The following is a 21,761-nucleotide window of genomic DNA, read 5'->3' as shown; positions in this document are numbered from 1 at the left end:
TAAGAACATTCTCCTACATAACTGCAATGCCAATCTCACACCTAAAATTGACATTCAATATATTACATAGTGTGCTATCCACGTTTAACTGGGAAAATGTCTTTTAAAGCTACTTTTAAAAAGTCAAGGGCTTCCCTGGTGGCGCAGTGGTTGAGAGTCCGCCTGCTGATGCAGGGGACATGGGTTCGTGCCCCAGTGCGGGAAGATCCCACATGCCGCGGAGTGGCTGGGCCCGTGAGCCATGGCCGCTGAGCCTGCGCGTCCGGAGCCTGTGCTCCGCAATGGGAGAGGCCACAACAGTGAGAGGCCCGCGTGAAAAAAAAAAAAAAAAAAAGGCAAGATCCAATCAGAGTTCTTACATTACATTTGGTTGTTATGTCACTTCAGTCTCTTAATCCAGAACACTCTGCTTGCCTTTTTCTTGTTTGTTTTTAATGACACTGTCTTTTTTCTTTGAAGAGCATAAACCTATTGTCTTGTAGAATGTCCTACGTCCTGAACTTTAAAAATATTTCCTCCTGGTTAGTAATCTTGTATTTAATATGTAATGTGTGGAATGATTTGGAAGGTTGTATGAATATCTTGTTACTCCCAAACTTTTCACCCAATGGTTTTGGCAACTAATGATGATCTTTGTCTGGGTCAGTTATTACACTGATGATAGAAATGGTATTTTTATGATTTAGTTCCTCTCTATCTACATTTATCAGCTATATTTCTACATATGCATTATTACTATAGTTGAAGTTAAAATTAAAAATGAGCCTTTTTCCTTCAGTGTGAATAACTCATCAGAGTGATCAATTTAGTTGGTTGGCACAGTTGGTCAGTATGTGCTGCTGAGGAAGCCAAGGCCATGGTTTCAGTGATCATATGGGGCCAGTTACCTGGGCTCTGTTTCAAGGCCATGGGTATAATTTTCCTCTGCCAACTCAGGAATGTGTGCCAGCAGCCATCTCTGAAACAGTGTATGTAATGGGGCTAGAGCTGTACAAATCATCTTAATTCAAAACATGAATTCTACTAATGGTGGATCATCTCTTTACATGAAAGATGACAATCATTACTATATAAAAGAAGTCTATGTTTTCCAATTCATTTTTTTAGGTCCTGTTTTATGAATATTTAAAGATTTCTGTGACTCGTTTTTCTATTTCTGGCAGGGATTAAGGACCAGCTACCCTAAATACTACTTCTGCTGAAAGAAACTAAAAATGATGTAAATATTTTTACAGTGAAAAATTATATAAAATATATATTCTAAAAAAGACATTTGAAGATTAAAAAAAAGAGGATGCCTACTGTTAGAAAATTTATTCTCATAAAACCTCCAAAATCTAAAGACTATTTTCAAGAAAAAGCAAAAATGATCACAGAAATAGAAGAAAAAAATTGTTGAACAATTCAAACATTGTCTGAATAAAATAATGACAATAGGTCTAATGGTATATAAATTGGGAAAGGAGATGATTGATACTAATGCGTTTTAAAGCCCTTTTATTGTTCAGTTGTAGTTTAATGTTAGACTTTGTTAAACAAGCAAGTTAAAATGTTAAGGGTAATCACTAAAAGGATAGAAAGAGTATCTGAGAAAAAAGTGCATTAAAGAAAAAAAGAAACTAAAAACTCAATAAAAAAGCAAGACGACAGGAAAAAAGGATGGCGACAAGTGAGACTAATAAAAAATAGAAAATACAGTAGGAAGAAGTTCGAATAGGTCAATAATTATAATAAATGTAAGTGAAATTAACTCACCAGTTGAATGACAGAGATTGTAAAGAAATAAATCATTCAGATAAATGTTATTTATAAACAACACATCTAAAGCGTAAGGACACATAAAGGTTGAAAGTGAAAGGGTGGAGAAAGTTTTATCAGGCAATTACTAATGAAAGAAATCTGGTGTGGCTATATTAATACCAGAAAAAAAAAAAAAGAATTTTAAGGCAAAAAAGCCTAACATATACAGAAGGTCAGAACACAATGAGAAAAGTTTGCTTTCACTAGGAAAATGCAACAGTTCTAAATAAATGTACAACTGATAAAACAGCCTGAAAATATATGTGAACTCAAACCCAGCACCATCACAGTGAGAAATTTCATACCGTTGCCCGTTATTGATAGGAAAATAGACAAAAAATAAGTGAACTTTTTATAAGATTAGAATAGACAAGTGCAAACTTGATTTAATGGACATATACAGAATTCTGTATCTAACATTAAAGAATATACATTCTTTTCAAGCTTTTATAAATGGGGCATTTATAAAAATTGATTATGTACTGGGCAATGAAGCAAATTTCCATCAAATTTCAAAGTTATTGTTCTGGCCAAAACCTCAGACCACAATGTAATTAAGTCAGAGCTTAAACACAGAAGGATAAATAAAAATTTTCTTAATATTTGGAAATCAAAAGAAATTTTTAAATTACTCATAAAACAAGGAAAATCATAATGGATATTAGAGATAAATATTAAGGAATGAAAGAAAATAATACTTTATAAAACTTGTGGAAGGCAGTAAAAGTAATGCTTTGAGAAAAACTTTAACCTTAAATGCTTATATTAGAGAAAAATAAAAGTTGAAAATTAGTGGACTAAGTAAACAACTTAAGATATTAACAAAAGCATAACAACATTAATCTAAAGAAAGTAGGAGGAAGGAAATAATGGAGATGACAGCAAAAAAAAAATCAGTGAACAAAGACAGTAAAGATAGTCAACAAAGAATTGAATTAAACATAAGAAAAGCATTTGGCAAAACTGAGCAAGAGAAAAGAGGGAAGACAGAAATAAATAGCATATTAAAATAATTAAAAAATAAAGGAATAGGATTGGAAAGGAGGAAATGACAGTAATTGTACATTAATTAAAATTTCCAGTTAAAAAGCAAATATTTCAGATTACATAAAAAATACAGTCTGTTTTCAAGATACACATAAGGGCATGAAATGTTGGAAGTAAAAGGTTGAAAACGTGATACAGGAGGTTAATACCAACAAACAGAATGATAAAGAAGCTATCTTAATAGCACAGCAAGTAAACTTTAAGAGACAAAGTTCAAATAATGCACGAGAGACAAAAAACTACTACTTAATGAAGTCTGAAGTCACTAGCAAGTTGTAAGAGTTCAAAACTTCTGTGAATTTAATAAAGACACACGCACACACACACACACGACAAAACTACAAGTAGAATTTGTCAAGTTCACTATCACATATTTTAACACATATTTTTCAGTAATTGACAGACTGAATATGTTGATAAAACCTCTTTGAAAAACCACGCAATATTATCTTGTAAATTTAAAGACTTGTGCTAACCACACGACCCAGAACTTTCACTTCTAGGCACATGCCTAAGAGAAACTCTTGGACATGTGAACCAAGAATGTTTGTATCTGTAATGTTTGTAATTGCAAAAATTTTAAGCAACTCAAATGTCCACCTGAACTGATGGTGTATTCTGTGGTAGAACAAAATGCAGAACTGATAATTAATGAATTTCAGCTGCATTAGTCAACCTGTATGAATCATCATTTTAAAGTAAATAGGCACTTTTCAGAAGAATTATGCAGTTGTATAAGGTTCAAATAATGCAAACTAAATACTACATTGTTTTGCTACAAACATACGTGATAAAGCTACAAAGAGAAGTATGGGATTAATAAACACAAAATTCTTGGGAGCAAGGCTGTGAGCCACACACCAGGCAGGAGGTCACATGAAAGCACACAGGAGCATCAAAATGACCGGCCATGCTTTATATTTTAAGCTAGGGGCAGGTAGCAGCCTGAGAATTCATATGTATTCTGCATATGTTATAAGTATTCTTTTGCGCTTATTCAATCATCAGTATAAATAATATGATATAAAATAATGTAAATAAGATTGAACAAAGAGAAGTAGATCTTTCAGAGTCCTTAGCTAATTTTGCTTGGGGAGGATCTGGAAGGTATTGAATAAAAAATCAGATATATTAATGATAATTAATCTTTTTCCAAATGTAATACAGATTCAGACAATGTTTAAAAAAAAACAGTAAAACATCCATGAGCCTCTGCATCTTCATGTCCTTGTTGTTTGCAGTCAAACTTAGACCTGCCATGATGGGTTTATCAGCCCTAAATATATGTGTTAATAATTTATTTGTTCCTTTCCTAAGCTCATATTCTCTCTTGTGTCATCCTGATTTCTGCAATTATGCCTTTAATAAGCTCAAATAGTCAACTGTCAACACCCCCTAAATTGAGTGAGTGGGGTGGGACGATTCAGCCTGTGTTTCCCCTGGAGTGGGGAAAACACTCTTATTTGTGGCAACGCTCAGGTCCCCAGAACAGATGGAACTTATGTCCTGTAAGAGTCCAGCAATGAGTCTCAACTGGATAGTTGAAAGGCTGGGTGGAAAATTAGGCCTGAGGTATGGAGTCAAAAAGGGGATGATGTGTAAGAGTGTGTATAGGGGTGGGGGGCTGCAGGGGAACTGAGGTGCTAGGAAAGGTTAGAGTAAGAAGTAGAACAGTGAAGTGGAAACTAACTTGGACAAATTTGGGGAAAAAAAGGCAAATGTGAAAGGTTTTTATGAACTCTGTACTGTTTGGTGGGTAGGAGTTGGTTTCAGTAAACAGGAGTCGGAAAGGGATGCTTTATCTTTCTGCTTCATCTTTTAAAAAATTGTTTGTTTTAGATTATTCCATCAAGTCACTTGTTTCTTTTATTTACCGACTTATATACACATAATATTTCACTCATTTCTTAACAGGACATTGAGCTTCAGCAATAAAAGTGTCACTGTTGCAGAGGGTGGTCAGTGGTATGTAAACGGGTAATTTGGGCAGACTACAAATAAAATCCTAACCATTGATCATCTTGTGAAGAGGAGAAAAATTAACTTAGTTTCAAAGGAACATTTTAATCATAAAGCAGTGAGTAAAGGTTGCATTTGAATGAAAGAACCAAGACATTAGTTTGATTATTTTTGGATTGCCTGATTGCAGTCGTTTCAGTTCCAGTCCCTGTATCACTAATGTTTTCCCAATCACATGCCTATTGATTCCTAACTCTCAAGCCAAGGAAAGGTAATAAAACAGGTTACCTTTTAAAATGAGTAAAGAAAATAGAGTATGCATACTTGCCCTACTCAGAAATGGGGAGAACTACTTTGGTCACATTCCTTTTCCTGCAAAAAAAAAGTTACAGATTACCTCCTAGTGCCTAAGAACTTTCGGTCAAATGATTAATATCACAGAGACTCTTGAAAATAAATGTGTCTCACTCAAACAATTACTAAGTATCACCGAGGCTAACAGAAAAATAAGTTATGTCTGTTTTCTTCATTCCAAAGTTAAAATTGAATGCCTGTTGGATCAATAACAAGTCTAAGAGCAATATTCTAAGTGAATCAGAGTGTGGGATGAGAACTATGAAAATTAATTGTCGCTGTCTAAAAATGCTGTCTAGTCCAGAATCTACTGCCTTTTCCCTCCCCCAGCGCTTCTTCTTCCCCTGATATTACATTAGGAGAAATTTAGTAGTATAAAAAAAATGGAGAAAAGTGTTGTCTTACAGCAAGAAAACAGCCTGTCATAAGAGCCTTATCTTCATGGTGGTTTACACTCTTGTCAGTATCAGAAGTCAGCTCTCAGGTGAAGAGTTCATGAAGGCTTGGTTGGCTCTCAAGAAGTGTAAACATTGATTATGATAAAGTTGACCTCTGGAAAACTTAAAAAATTATTTCATATGCACATTTTTCTTAATGAAGCCCAATTTAAGCAAGCAAACAAACAAGAAAAAAACAAACAAGCACATCAGATTTTGAAACTGCTGTGTAACAGTGAAATACATGAGGTTTATCCAGGACTCAGGAGTGACCGTTTAGTTTAACTAGATGCTGAAATGGATTATGGGTAAAACAGAATTTTAAAGGGCAATATGCACGTAAACAATCATATCAATATAATAGGGTTATATTTCCTCTGCCTCCTTGCAGAGGTCACTGTCATCTGATACTTAAGAGATAGGTCCTATGTTATATAGCCCTGTAATAATGAACCCCTACTTGTACATAGGAGAAAAAAATGATTTCTCCTAAGTAGTTGCATAAGGGCTCCCTTGCAACTATTTTGAACATGCTCCATCCATCTGTCCACAGCATGTTCAAAGATATGTTAAAATACCTTTCTGGATGTACAGAAATCATGATTTAAACTTACGAGTAAAGGCGAAACAGTAGTACCTCACCTTACGGTGTCAAAAAGAACAAAAAATGTCTCATATCTTGGCTATTGTGAATAATGCTTTTTTTTTGTTTTAGAAGTGAGATCGTTGACAAACTTAATGCCTTATGATCGATATAATTTACATGGTCTCTGTTGGGGTCTAGAGTTTAAGTCCTCCCTAGGTAATTCTAATCAGTACCAAGGTTGAGAACCACTGTGTTAAACCAGTGATGTTTCCTGGAGGGCTGTTTGACTGGCTTCATTTCTCTCCTAGGTGAGAAAGCAGAAAGCAGTGATTCTCTTAAACATAGGGAAGTGTAGGAAATCACCTTCGAATCACCTGGGGAGCTTTACAGGTACCACTGCCTGGGCCACTGGGTAGAGAACCACAAGCATACAAAATATAAGAATGAAAGAATAATATTAGTATAGATTTAATCCTTAATCACCCTAATTTAGATATTGAAAGTAAATCATCTTAAAACTAGTATTAGATTGAATCATATGAAAATGTTTATGAACATACATAAAAATGGTCAGACATCAATCTCATACCATTAAAAAATAAGTTACTCATGCTGCATGTTCTAAATGATTGTCATGTATTGGTACCAATGCTAAGAAAAGCTGCTCTAAAACTTAATTTATTCATTTGTAAAATGAGAGACTGTCCTGGGTGAGGAGGAGGATGGTGCCTGTGCTCCGCAACGGGAGAGGCCACAAAGGTGAGAGGCCTGCGTACCGCAAAAGAAAAAAAAGAATAGCGTAAGTCAGTCAGATATTACTATTATTATTGGAATCACCAGGAATTCTCCGGGTTTCTTCCTCCTGTTTAGGGGGTGCCAGTGTACCTGACATTGGATTAGACATTGGTGTACGGTTAGGCTATTCAAGATGGATGTTTTCTTGCTCTCTAAATCCCCTGCTCGACCAGTTGCTGCTTCAGTCACATGACTATCCAATCCTCTTAATTATAGGGCTTAATTAGTCCTTGGTAACTGATGAGCACACCTGACGTCAATTCCGTCCTATAAATGGTAGCGTCCTCCCCCGAGTAGGAAAGACGGCCGCCATGTCTTGCCTGTTGTTCTGTTGCTCCGGGGTCCGTTGTGTAAGGTCACTCCGTCCAATAAACTATTGGTGTCTTTGCCGCTGTCTCCAAGCTCTTTCTTCAGTCTGGAAGCTGGACAACTTGCAAGCCTGCGGGGTGCAGCCCAACAAATGGTAATTCAAGATTAATTAAGCACAGTTCTTGTCCTCAAGGAGTCTCAGTCAAGTAGGAAAGTCAAAAGGTAATAGGACTAGGCTGCCCCCGCTGCCTCAGGCGCTCGTAGGCCTGCCCTGGGGGCCTTCCACGTCTTACAAGCCCCCAGACCGAAGTGCGAGTTGCCGGGATGCTGCGTTCATCCTTGTTGAGCCACCACGCTTTTCCTCATTATCTGCCTTGGTACCAAGGAGCTGCTCCTGCTTTTCTGCCCGGGCTGGGACCTCCAGTACCATCATCATGTAAAGTGGTGAGAGCTGCCGTCCTTGTCTCTTTTCAGATTTCAAAGGAGACTTTTTCAAATTTTCACCACTGTGCCGTCTCAAGACGCCACTTGTCTGTAGGAGGGGAACTTGGGGGAGGAAGGGATGGCGCCAGGGCTGCTGACAACCTGATCAAAGGACTCGGTGACCTTCGGGGACGTGGCTGTGGACTTCTCCATGAGGAGGGGGCATTGCTGAACCCTGCTCAGAAAATCCCGTACAGACATGTTGCTGGATAACTTTCGGGACCTGGTCTCAGTGGGGTATCTCCGTAAACTCAAACTGCTCACCCAGGCAGAGCAGGAAGAGCTGAGGACAGAGGGGAGAAGAATTCTCCAAGACACCTGTGCAGACCAGCAGTCTCAACGTAAAACCAAAGAGACCACTGTAAAGCAGATTAAATTTGGGGCAAACCATCTACTAGCAGGAAAAGGTGCAGACCTTCTATGGGGGAGAATCCCTGTCTTGCAAAGAAAGCAAGAAAACCTTTAGTTATCCCTGATAATATCCTTAATCAACAGGCATCAACTCAACCTGGAGAGAAACCCCATGAATAGAATCAATGTGGAAAAGCCACCGGAAGGAATTCTAACCATTTTATGCCCAAGAGAAATCACACAGGAGAGAAATGCAATGAATGTAAAGAATATGGGAAAGTGTTTGGTTATCCTTCATCCCTTAGGATCCATGTGTGATGGAGCTCAGCTGGTGAGAAGCCCTATTTAATTAATTAGTTAATTTATTTTGTGTGTATGGATGGGGCAGAGCTCGGTTGGGGCAGGGGAGGGGGCTAGCAGACGCTGACCACAAAACTGAAATGCTGGAAGGACACCTGCTTGGTGGCTGTGAGGGGCTGCATGTCCCAGGGTGGGCTCAGCATGGGGACCTCCCCTGTGAACTCTTCCCAGCCATGCTTTGTGAAGCGTGGGCGTGAAGGGCAGAGGCAGGTCATAGGGCATCCCAGGACAGTGTCCTGACGAAAGGATGTTTTTTTTTTTTTTCACATCATCTGCATTCCTCTTGCTGGACCCTAAGCTGGTGGGTTACCTCCTCATATCTGAGTTTGGAAAGATCACATTGTAGAAGATGAACTAGTTTTCTTTACCTAACATTATGGTGCATTAAAAATAGATGTCATTATCATTATGATCATTTTCAAATGTTAGAACTAGAAAGGCCTTGGAGATGTGGTCTAACACTACCTAAAGTCATAGAGTTTTACGTTATATTTAAAAGAACCTAGGTTGGGGAAAAAGGTAAAATTCTGTATCAGTTTCCTGCATAGTTGGTGTAAGGAAATAAAATGATATTGCTTGAAGCAAAACTGTTGCATCATATTGTACTTAAATTCAGAATGTTTTTTAAGAGGTAATGAAAGCTTGAGACGTCTCAGGTGTTAAGTCATAAGAGGATTTTCTAGTTTTCAGGGAAATTTTAAGCAACTCAGGCATAAATCAAGATCCAAAATATGTTGATTACCTAGTTGTTTGGAAAATAGATTTTGCATAAAAATTGTTTAACTTCACAGACAAATCCATAGGCGTTTAATTCATAATATAGCTGAAGTTAGCACTCTTTTGGATGTCGTTCATACTAGTATAAGTAAAAATGTGTAATCATGGCGGGGGGGCATGTGGATTTAATGGTTCACCAGCCCTGCCAGGGCCGAGACCATTATCTGTCTTGATCACTATTGCACCTCCAATGCCTGGCAAAGCGCTTGGCATGTAGTAGGTGCTTACTGAATATTTATTGAATGAATGAAATAAACCAACCACAGGAATGTCAGTGTTTGACCTGGACCATGGATGGCAGCCAATGATTTGAATACCTTCAGGATTCTCTCTCTTAGCATTTCCATAATCTGCCTCTTTGTGTGTTGGCTTTATTCTTTCAGACCAGGTCATCCTTGTGGATGGAAACTTGGTCATGTGGAACATTTATGTCCACATCTTGTAGGTTTTGCATTAAACAAAAACTGTCTCTACTTTCAGAATTCAAACTCTAAGGGGATGTGTTCTGATTGGCCCAGGTGGAATTCAGCACTTACTATTAGAACAATCAGCCAGGGCAGGTGGAATCATGTAAGAATGTGAAAACCTCAGGAACTGCATGGTTGGAATGAGGAAAGAGGCTTTTGCCAGTTTCCCCTCTGCAAACTTTATTATCTTTTAAGAGAAGAGGCTTATCCAAACGAATGGGTTATAAAGAGAAAAAGGAGTTGGATTCCTTCTTTCTAAAGTGTATATTCTTTATCGTGATTCATGATGACACGATCTGAAGGACAAGAGCCTTCAGGTGTGCAGAAGAACACTAAAGTGAAAACAAGTTACTATGGTGAAAACACACAAAGAAAAGTCTAGAACAACTGAGAAGTAATGAGAAAAAGCTTCCCGATGTATGTCCAGAGAAGAGAAATGTTATTTCATTCAGCCAGACGCCTCTACAATTGTTGAGCAGCTACGGTGCCAGGTTTTGCAAATGGACTGTATTTAGGTCAGTAAGATCTGAGGGGCAGAGTTTTTGCCCCAGACAAGCTGGAATCCACCTGTGTGAAACTTACTCTCTGAAACATCCATATGAAACCAACAGTGGGAAACCACAAAATCTACTTAAAGAATTATGTAGAGCTCCTTCACACAATGTTTCTTCAAGTCAAAGCAGTAAGGTTGGCATTAGGAATTCCTCTCTTCGTTTTCACCAACAACTCTTTTCCCTCACCTGATCTATGATGTAGCTATATATCCTTATACGTATGTTGGATATACACTGGTTAATAACAAAGTCGCCAGTCTTCTTTTTTGTCTTGTTTAGAAAATTTTCTTACTCCTATGCTTCTGAGGACTATTTCTTTCCATCTCTCTCTCACACACATACCCTTCTGAGGTGTTTCTGATAAACCCACTTAGGGAGGAGGCTACATGGTCTCTAAGAACGTATTATTCCCTATATTTTCTACATCTTACTTTTGAGTCACCTGCATAAAGAGCTCCCTGGGTTTTAAAGCCGTATTGTTGCAACTTGACTTAAGAAAAAGCCAGAATGAGAGGTAAATTTTAGCCCAGTTCCACAATTATCCAGCAGAGCTTCAGTAAGAAATTATGCTTCTATTAAATCCTGTTTGAACAATTTCCTAAATACTATATAAGTATGTGAAGTTCTGTTGCATGTACATCAAGTGAACTAATGCCAAAGAGTAAGTTTTGTTTTCCCTCATGTGTGTGTCTTCTATTTTTGAACACCTTAGGTTGGGAATCTCTTCAGACTTGCCTTCTGCAAATCACTGGGTATGGAAACCTTACTGCAGATGTGGAAAAACTGCACAGAAAATTCTGTGATTCTGGTAGTGCCCAACGTGAAGAAATGCTTTTGAAGGTTAGTCCTTGAACACATGTTAACCCTTCACCTGGGTCAGCTAATGTTTTCCAAGTACCTGCTGTGTGCTAGGTACTGCTCCGGACATTAATGGTACAAAGGTGAATAAGACATGGGTGCTGTGACTGGTTGGTAAAGCCTCATTTTCTTGCTGGTTCAGATGTTGGAGGTAAATTTCCATTAGAAAATTCATGTGAGAAGTTTAAGGTAAGGCCAGCTTTTGAGGTGTGATTGACATGAAACATTATATTATTTTCAGGTATGCAATGTAATGATTCGATATTTGTGTATGCTGCAAAAGGATCACCACAATACGTCTAGTTAACATCCAGTCTTCTTAATGATTAAGCCAGCAGGCAATAAAGCCAGTTCCATTGCACAGGTTTCCCCAGTTTGTCTTCTGTTGGTGAAACAGAAGTCACCTGAGTAGGTCTTCCCTCCATGAAGGGTAAAGTGGTGGTGCAGGGGAGGCCTGCCTTGCTTCAGGTCTCACACTTGCTGTTGGTTTAGCATTGGGCTTCACAAACTTCAGGTGCCAGCTGTGTAATTGCATATCAACTAGACTAAGCAGGATGCAAGAAAGGGGGCAGGGATCTCTCTTTTCCTTTGAGGTTCAGGCACAAACACTGGGCTAAACCACCCTTTAGAACCCTTAGATCTGATGAAAGTTCTCACCTTCCTTAACCCTTGGCATCATTGTCTGCTGAGAATGAGAATCTTCAGAGGAACCACTATCTCTTTATGGTAGAATTGTTGTTGATGTTAGGCCTTACCAATAGGCACCTAACTGGGAATCATTAGAGCTCTAGAAGTCTGCTTTTTTCTTGTATGTCTTCAGGCCCATCTCAAGACCCTGCCTGTGAAGTGAAGTAGCTCTGTAGTTACAACATTGTCAGGGACTCGTTTTCCTGAGCTTGACCTGAGCTTCAGAACTGTAGCGGGATGGGATGGGTTGCCTGGAAGGAGGTTAATATGGTGCCCTCTTGGAGTGGTTTGGGTACGAGACAGGAGAAATTTCTGTATGGAGTGAGTGGCTAGCTTGGAGGGTCATCAAAGTTCACTCTAATTTCTAGGTCAGCAATTCTATTGCAGTTATTATTCAGGTGGTAGAAGCAGATAATGTCCATCCCTTGAAGGCTTTTATTTTAACCAGGCTTGTATCTGTCTAGTATTTTCATAACTGGTCTATAAGAGGTTTATCAATGGAATGGGGAATTTGAGGAGAGGACCATTATAACATTTGAAAAGTATTTTTCTCGTACCCCCCCCCCCCACTGCAACAGTGATCTCAATCACTTATTATTTTATATCTTCTAGACTGTTGCTTGCCTAAATGTTATTTACATGTAGCTGGTTAGAATTGCAGACTTTGTTTCAACAAAGAAAAAATAGAGGTTTTGGAAATAGTTTCCTGTTTCTATTACAAATATAAACTGTTAAATATTTTAAGCTGCTAAGCAGTACTGAATTTTGCTGTTTTGCTGAAAATGCGATCAAACAGGGGAAAGATGCCTTATTCATCACCTTTCTTATGTTCTCTCGGGGTTGCCAGCATAGCAGATTATCGGAATCTTGATTATGTTTTGAACTATGTACAAACAAATCTTGTTTCCTGAGGTGATTTTAGAAGGCAGATAACTATGAGTTGCTAACCAAAATCAAAAGGGTAAATAATTGAAAATTAACCAGAAAAGGGGCAGAGTTGTTGTTTCATTTAGCCGTCTTAGGAGACCTACTTAACCAAAGCACTTATATAACATATTTGAATGATACTAAGTATTATATAATTAAAATGTCCAGGAAGTGCTCAATTTGATTAAGAACTGTGAATTCATATGCAGAGCATTTATCAAACTGTTACAGTAACTGAGGTCTAGAGAGGTAATTAGCCTAAATTTTCATAGCTGGAGCCAGGAGCTAACCCCAGGTCTGCCTCAACTACAAAATGCATGCTTTTTTCAGGGCATCAAAACACCCTGTCTTTGGGTCGGCATGATTCCCTTCACATAGATGCATGCCATTATTTTTTAAGACTGTTACAGGCTTCCTGAGAAGTCTCTTGAGAGTATGACTGTTTGGGGTGGGGAAATGATGGGAAAGAGAGAGAGAAGAGTGCTAGCAAGAAGGTTGGTTCTATTCGATTGGGGGTGTATGTGGGACAGTATAATACTTGTAGCTTTTTTCCCTGACTCTTAAAACCACCACAGACTTTTTAAGACAGAACAAATGAAAGTAAGCCAAACAAAATTAAGTATAATTGTTCATTTTGTGGTGTTAAAATCCTATTCAAACATTTTATGATGTTTTGTTCATTCTGCTAAGTGAGTTTCTTTCCAGTCTGTTTCTTAGCTGTCTTGTGAGTAACAGAATTTGGTATTTCATTTCCCAAGTTGTATACTTGACCCAGTGGTAGTGATGGTGAGCTGGGTGTGGGTGTGGGTGTGGGTGTGTGTGTGTGTGTTGGGTCATGGTTAAGGTTACAGCATTTCTCCTGAAACCTAAAGGCTTGGGACCACGTATAGGTAGAGTTTATGACTACCTGTATAATGTGAGAGGTATTGAAAAGAAAATGTATGGAAAAGAATATTTTCCTTTTAAATCTAGACTAGACAACGGTACTTAATGAAGATTTGTTGTTAATATTTCTCCTACAACAAGAGTTGTGGGTGGCTGTGGTCCAAAAATATCAATACAGTGGTATACACCAAATTGAATATTGGTGATTCAAAAGCCAAGAAAGGCATGGAAAGAGACTGCATACCCTGGAGCAGAACTAATCTTGGGGTTGGTTCCAAGTTCCTGATAAAGCCAAAACCCAGGGGATCTTGACCCTTGACCAACCATGAATTTGATTTCTACCTCATAAAGACCTTACTGTGAGACTCATAAGGACAAGAGTACAGTGAAGACAGCAAAAAAGAGTTCATAGCACCCACGTCTAAGATAAACCTTTAATACTTAACCAGTTTTTGACTGAGCTCAGCTGCCTTGATGCACCGCTGGCCTAGTGGGAGCCTATCCTAAGTGAGCCTGGCCTGGAGACTTATTAGTGCTAAACTTCGTGCTAATTGAGTAGGAACAGGAAAGAAGATTTTTCTTATCAGGGTCATTTCTGGAACCTATGGACCTGATACAGTGTTTCAGAATGTTTTCAGAAGAATACCCTTTGAAAGTGCAAATATGGTTCTTAGACTGGCTTTTCAGAGAAGGGTTCATTTTTATCAGAAAGGTTTTCCTTTTCTCAAATCTTTTGTCCCCTGAGAGTAGGGGAGGCAGATGCAGAAGACGAAGATAGGATTGTTACCTGGGAGTTAGGTTACCTGGCAGAGGCGTCCCATGGTTTGTTCCCCCTCCTTGCTTTCGAGCATTTGAGATGGATTTGAAGGAGAGAAAGCATGATGTTGGAAACTGGTTAGGAAAATGAAAATGAACAGGTAGGGCTTTGAGGTCTACAGTCAGGTTCTAACCAATGGGTCAGACGCTGTTAAATTAAACCATTGATATAAATTGGTGAATCCCTGAGTCACCATTTAATGCATAAGACATGAATGTAGGATGCAGGCTAGAAGTCAGTCTTTGCTGGACACTAAACCAGGATCATGATCTTGAGCACTTGTCTCAGAACACTTGATTCATTTCTAAAGGTCAGATTTGGAAAATAAAGCTTGATTTTTGAGTTCTGGTAACTGGCCTCAACTTCGGTGCAAATTGGAAATGATTTTACTTTGCTGTAATCGTTGCCCTCAATTCTGTTGATTTTAATTTTCTTGCTGAGTAGCCTCTTAAATGACATATTGGACAGCATCTGACCTCTCCCAGTCACTTCTAGCTTAAAAAAGTCCCTCCAGAACACTCCCAAACTCATTCTACAAGGTCACCATCACCCTGATACCAAAACCAGACAAAGATGTCCCAAAGAAAGAAAACTAGAGGCCAATATCACTGAACATAGATGTAGAAATCCTCAACAAATACTAGCAAACAGAATCCAGCAGCACATTAAAAGGATCCTACACCATGATCAGCTCAATATCAAAAAAACAACCAAATCCAAAAATAGGCAGAAGACCTAAATAGACATTTCTCAAAGGAGACATGCAGACTGCCAACAAACACATGAAGGGATGCTCAACATTACTGATCATTAGAGAAATGCAAATCAAAACTACAGTGAGGTATCACCTCACACCAGTCAGAATGGCCATCATCAAAATATCTACATACAATAAATGCTGGAGAGGGTGTGGAGAAAAGGGAACCTTCTTGCACTGTTGGTGGGAATGTAAATTGGTACAGCCACTGTGGAGAAGAGTATGGAGGTTCCTTAAAAAACTAAAAATAGAACTACCATATGACCCAGCAATCCCACTACTGGGCATATACCCTGAGAAAATGATAATTCAGATTGCAGCTCTATTTACAATAGCCAGGACATGGAAGCTACCTAAGTATCCATCAACTGATGAATGGATAAAGAAGATGTGGCACATATATACAATGGAATATTACTCAGCTATAAAAAGAAACGAAATGGAGTTATCTGTAGTGAGGTGGATGGACCTAGAGACCATCATACTGAGTGAAGTAAGTCAAAGAGAAAAACAAATAATATATGCTAACAAATATATATGGAATCTAAAAAAAATAAATAAATAATGGTTCTGAAGAACCTAGGGTCAGGACAGGAATAAAGACGCAGACGTAGAAAATGGACTTGAGGACACGGGGAGGGGGAAGGGTATGCTGTGATCAAGTGAGAGTGGCATGGACATATATACACTACCAAATATAAAATCGATAGCTAGTAGGAAGCAGCTGCGTAGCACAGGGAGATCAGCTCAGTGCTTTGTGTCCAGCTAGAGGGGTGGCATAAAGAGGGTGGGAGGGAGATGCAAGATGGAGGAGATATGGGGATATATGTACGAGTATAGCTGATTCACTTTGTTATACAGCAGAAACTAACACCATTGTAAAGCAATTATACTCCAGTATAGATGTTAAAAAAAAAGTAATTGAACAGTAGGCCTCTATGGACAAGTATTATTTTAACATATTTATGCATATAAATATTTTTTCTTCCTTTTTGTTAGAAAAAAGAGATTCTATTTCCATAGTATTATATATTTTTCTGACTAATATTTTGTGTACATGATTTACTTCCTCAAATAGGTAGTGGAGTAGAAGGAACTTGAAACTAGTTTCTAGCTTAGTTTTTTCCAATATGTAATAATAAGCTGAACATCCTAGCATGTCACTTTATCTTTCTGTCGTTCAATTTTCAAGACCAAGTAGGCTTGTCATAGTTGAAAACTCTTTGCTTTGCAAAGCATTTCATAATCTTTTTCCTATTTTATTATTTTAAATATCTCTAGACAAGAACATAATATTGTTGGGTTTTCTTCCAGTGGGAAACTGAAGCAGAGAGAGGTTAAGGCATTGTCTTAAGCTACCCAGTTATAAAGGGTAGGAACATGGAAAGTGGGTCTTGTGGTTCCCATGCGTTTTCATATTCATATAAACCCTATGATAAAAAATGGTGTTCTACGTCATAGACAATAAATAGTTTATGGGTTTTTATATACACTAAGGCATCTCATTGTTTCAATAACCCTATAGGCAGAGATGATAAACAGCTTTTTATAGATAGGGAAATTAAACTCATAGAACTGAAGTGACTTGTTCAAACTGTCACAGAGAGTGAGTGATAAAAAGGGAACTTGAATTCCATGTTTCCAATTTCTGGATGATTACAAATTACTGTCCATCACAAGTCAGTTGTCTCTTTGATTCAGTGTTGGGTCTCAGCTTCCTCTTAGAAATGGGCTGCTTGCTGATGCTAACCTTAGCCGTGGTGTACAGAGAAACGCAGTTCACAATTCTGATTCTTATTATTTTCACCCACCAGAACTTTTCACCATCTTTTGTTAAATTTCATGCCCATTAGTTGAAAACATTGGATTAGAAAAAAAGTTTGAAATATTTAGATGATCGAATTCCTTGGACACTGAATTTTAGTCTACGGAGTAAGCCCAAGCAAACCAGCCCTGAAGAACTAGGTCTTATTCGGTTAACATACTTCCTCTGACTTTTAGTTCAAATTCTTGCTTTCCATAGGTGCATATGTTTACAGTATGCAATAGGATTTTCTTTTTCTTTGTTTTTGTATTTTCAATGGTATAAAAATCTCTCAAACAAAGATTATAAGGTGTCAAATTCCATCACAGTGTGTTCCAGGGATAAAATAAACAGAGCCACCTCCCCATGCCAGGCACTATGATAAGAATTTGGGAGGAAGTACAGAAGAGTAAGGCATGGTCTGTCTTTGGGCCTAGGGAGAGAGAGAGAGACGTATGAACATGATAATATTACTATGCAAGTGCTGGAGTGGAGTTGTTTATGAAAAACCAAAGGAGGAGAAGGTGATATGTGAGCAGGACTTGGAAGTAGAAACTGGATAAGCAGACAAAGGGAGAGAACATTAGGATTAAGACAACCTTAAACCTAAATCTTTTGTAAAAAAAAAAAAAAAAAAAGATACGGTATCACTACAGCCATGGAATAATAATTGTATATTTGAAATTCAAAAATAGTAGTTGTTGAAAAAAGTATTAAATTTAATATTTGCACTGCAGTTTTCCTGTATATTTTATTTAGTGTAAGTTATTTTAATCTCAAAAGTTGCCTGTTCATGGTATAAACATTCTTACATTTCAGAAGAATATAAAGAGACAAAGTACCTCTCCCTTCCCTAGACACAGGCACTACTACTTCCTACTTACCATGGACTGTTTGTTTTGTATCTTTCTGAACTTGTCTTCAGTATACATTTAAATACATGGCTATCTTTTTACCATAATTGTCTTTAAAAATATTCATAGAAAAATTCGTTTCATGTTAAGAAATTTCTGAAGAGTTCTCCTAATATTTACCAGCTATAAATTCAAAGACTGACATTAGGAATCATTTAGTTCAACCGTATCACTTTGTCATGGCAGACACTGAGGTCCTGAGGGATTACATGTTGGTGCAGGTCACCCATGCAGTTAACGACACACTCCTTGTCTCTTGATGACCAGGACCATGATTTGACAGTCTTCACTTCATGGACTCAGGCTATCTCAACCAACCATCCAAACAAAAAACAAAACACTCTCTAAGTCTTTCAGGGTATTATTAAGATTTTTCAAACATGCAGATAATGAAAGCAAGGCACTGGTGTTCTTGAATTTATGCCTATTCCCTAAATTCTTTTTTTTTTCTTTCTTCAAAACTCTATCTGGTGGACATGGGCACAAGTCTCTCTGAAATGTAGTGGTTTCTAGAAATGTTTCTATTTTTAAGACATATTAAAATAATGAAACTACGAAATTGGTGACAGATTATTCCCAATAGAAATGGGGATGGGGGATAGCGACTGTGTATATTGAATAATTAGGGCATTAATGACTCAGTAAAACTGATCATTGAAATGCCTGGAATGAATGCTTCTAGGTAAATTTCCTCAGATTTCCCTATCATTAGAATAATATGCCCAAGAAGCATTTTAGACTGTTCTGCATTCATTCTGTATTCACTTTGAATAACAAGTAATTCTTAAAATGGCCTTTTCAGGTGAGGAGACGTTTGTAGCTGCAAGAACATCATTAGCAATCTATTTCCCTTCAGGAAAAGTAAGATTGGCACATATTGATGTTAACTGTAACCTCTGAAACATCTGTTCTGCTTCAGGGGCAAGCAGCAAAACTAAATTTATTACTTTTATGTGGCTTTTATAAAACCCCCACAGAGCCCAGAATAATGGATTTCTTTAACTAAAAGGAAAACAATTATTGTGAGCATAAAATACCAAGGTGAGTTGTGGAAAATTGGTAAAATAGCCCTACCTCGAGCACTAACGTCTGTCTCTGGCTGAATCCCATCTATGAGATGTGACATTCTATCCCAAGATCATAATGAACTCATTCCAATTCTTGACTAAAAAGAATAAACTTATTTTCACGGTGGTGATCATGATGCTCGCAGCAAGCGAAACCTTATCTTTGCTGCTTATTCCCTTTAAAAACCCCATGTGTTCATTGATCAGAAAAAAGAATCCATCATCTAAGGAAACTGTTGGTCCCAGTGAGTGCCCACACCATATAATAATTAAACAATGAAAGCCCTTTAAAGGACAGCAGAGGTCCAAGGTGCCAGCGAATGACAAACGGTTACTTCTTCCAACAAGCACTTTATGTACCTAGTGGAGCATTTCTGCGTAGACAAGATTATGGAAACCAGTGTGTGGAAATGCTTCTGCTATATATTTATAGTTTATATTTTTGAACTATCAATGAAGAATTCTGATTTGCTTTAAAGGTGGTATAGTAATACCCAAATGATCCAAAACTCAGGTTCCGTATTGATATTCTTGTTGTAGATTTTCAATTTTACATACTGTGATTTTTTTTGACTCAGTTATTTTATTTTGTCTGAGTGTTTTCTTTGAAATATATACAATTTATAAATTGTATATATAATGCCATTAAATACAAGCTTTCTGAAAAAAAAAACAGCCCATGAAATATCATTATGAGAAGTGTCAAAAAGGATGTATTTGGTGGCCATGAGCCTGAGGAAGTACATCATTTTGCCTGTGTAATATCTTGTGCTTCATTTTTTTTTTACAATGACTTGCCTATAGCATGGTTTCATTTCAGTTAATCCTGTTTCTTTTAGAACTTGCACCTCTGCTAATTGTCGTGGCTAATTAGTCTTACAGCAAAAGCAGGCAACCAACAGAAGAAATGCCCTTTCAAAGAAAAGCTTTGTGACAATATATTTTACTATGCAGTAATGTAGTTGACAAGTAAAACAATCTGGCAAACACTGAGTACTTAGTCTAGACGCGTCACATATCTTGACATTAACCTGTACATCATACATTTTGTATGTTGGACAGGACAGATTTTTCTTTAGCATTTAATATTGTTAGAGAATACCCATATCAGATGAGCTAACGTTCAAAACAACTCTCCCTTTAATAAGAAATAAATAAGTAATAATTAAAAATAATATACTTTAAGTAAAGGTTGATGTACATAAACTTTGCTGGCCAGGTTCATCCCCCAAAGAGGTCTTTTTGGGATGCACAGGGATCTCTTACCTTTACCCTCTATCATAAGGGGAGAAAAACCTCTGAATAATAAATTCCATGTAGGCATGCTTGGAGTCATTGGGATTACAGCCTCACAAATTGAATTCAGCTGGTACTGTGCTTGACCCTGAGTCACTGTGTGTGCACGAAAGCTTCAGTCGTCCAAGGTACATTTAGGAGGGAAAGTGAATAGGAAATCTCCCAAACCTTGGACTCCCAGAACCAGGGAATACAACCTGTAAGAGCACCAGAGCAGTGGCCTGGGTTGCAAGTTCTCTTGGGGGACAGCTGCTGCTGTTGCAGTTATTACCCTGTTACCATCACATTCTCTCCTGGGTACCAGCTCTATGCCAGGCACTGTAAATATAGCAACCCTTCATATCTTTAATGAGTCGTTTTGGAAAATAAAAATTTGAGCCTCAGAAAGATTGTGATTCTCTTAAGGCCACAAACCTAGTAAAGGAGCAGAAAAGCAAAGTCTGTCTGTCTCCCTAGTTTATCATCAGACAGTGGATATCACAGGCTTATTTACTTGGAGGAGGAGAAATGAGACAGTAAGATTTTTTTTTTTCCCCATAGCAAGGGCTTGGAAGCCTTTTACTGTGTTTCCTGGAGTGTTTTTCTTCCAAAACGAATGTGTTCAACAATTCTACTTCGACACCAATGATATATCTGATTTACTCTAATGAAAGAAACATAATAGGAAGTGGGTTTTCTGCTTTTAAACTCAGATATTTTAATAGCTGAGTTTTCTAAAAGCGATTGCTATGCTAGTTTAAAAAAAAGAATGAGTCGTGTAAACAGCGCATTTCCTGAAAAAGGCCATTGTAAACGGAGTACAAAATCACATGTAATATGTCTATAGGGAGCTTTTTTGTGCGTAGCCTGAAAAGGCTTCTTGCAAAGACAAGCAATATCTGAAGTGACATATTCCTAAATCTGTTTTCAGAGCTACCACATGAAACTCTGTTGTGGGAACTGGGTTTCTTAGCAAGGTTTAACGTGGTTTAGTGCCAGGCACATAGATCTGCTTTGCGGCAGTTTCAGAGAATGCGCCCTTGGTGTTCTGTTTCCTAAGGCTGATGTTCTTGACCACAAGGTGTTTGCTTCTGGCATCATGTGGTAATCTGGCAGGCTTCCCATGAGGACCAATCATTTTATACAGACTCAGCATGTTCTTCTCAGTGCCTCTGCCTACAGTGTAATCTTCTTGTGAGCCTTTAATAAGGTGCCATTCTCCTTCAGCCAAATGAAACATCCCAGTGGGAGAGAATTAAGAGGGAGTAGAACATCACAAAGAATTCTGGGAGCTGTGGGGAATATTCTGTGTTCTCATCATTGGGGTAAAAAAAAGGTGCAGGAGGAAGAATATGCCAGTTTATTAAAAGGATTCAGAAGCTTCAGGATATGAATGAAGTATCAGTTTAGTATGAGAATAATTTACTTCCCGTGGAATATGGTGCATATAGAAATTCAAGATCCTACTTGAATTGGCTCTAGAGGAATGAT

This window comes from Leucopleurus acutus, assembly GCF_964270905.1.
Source record: "Leucopleurus acutus genome assembly, chromosome: 12".
NCBI lineage: Eukaryota > Metazoa > Chordata > Mammalia > Artiodactyla > Delphinidae > Leucopleurus > Leucopleurus acutus.
Note: the sequence above shows the minus strand (reverse complement) of the source record.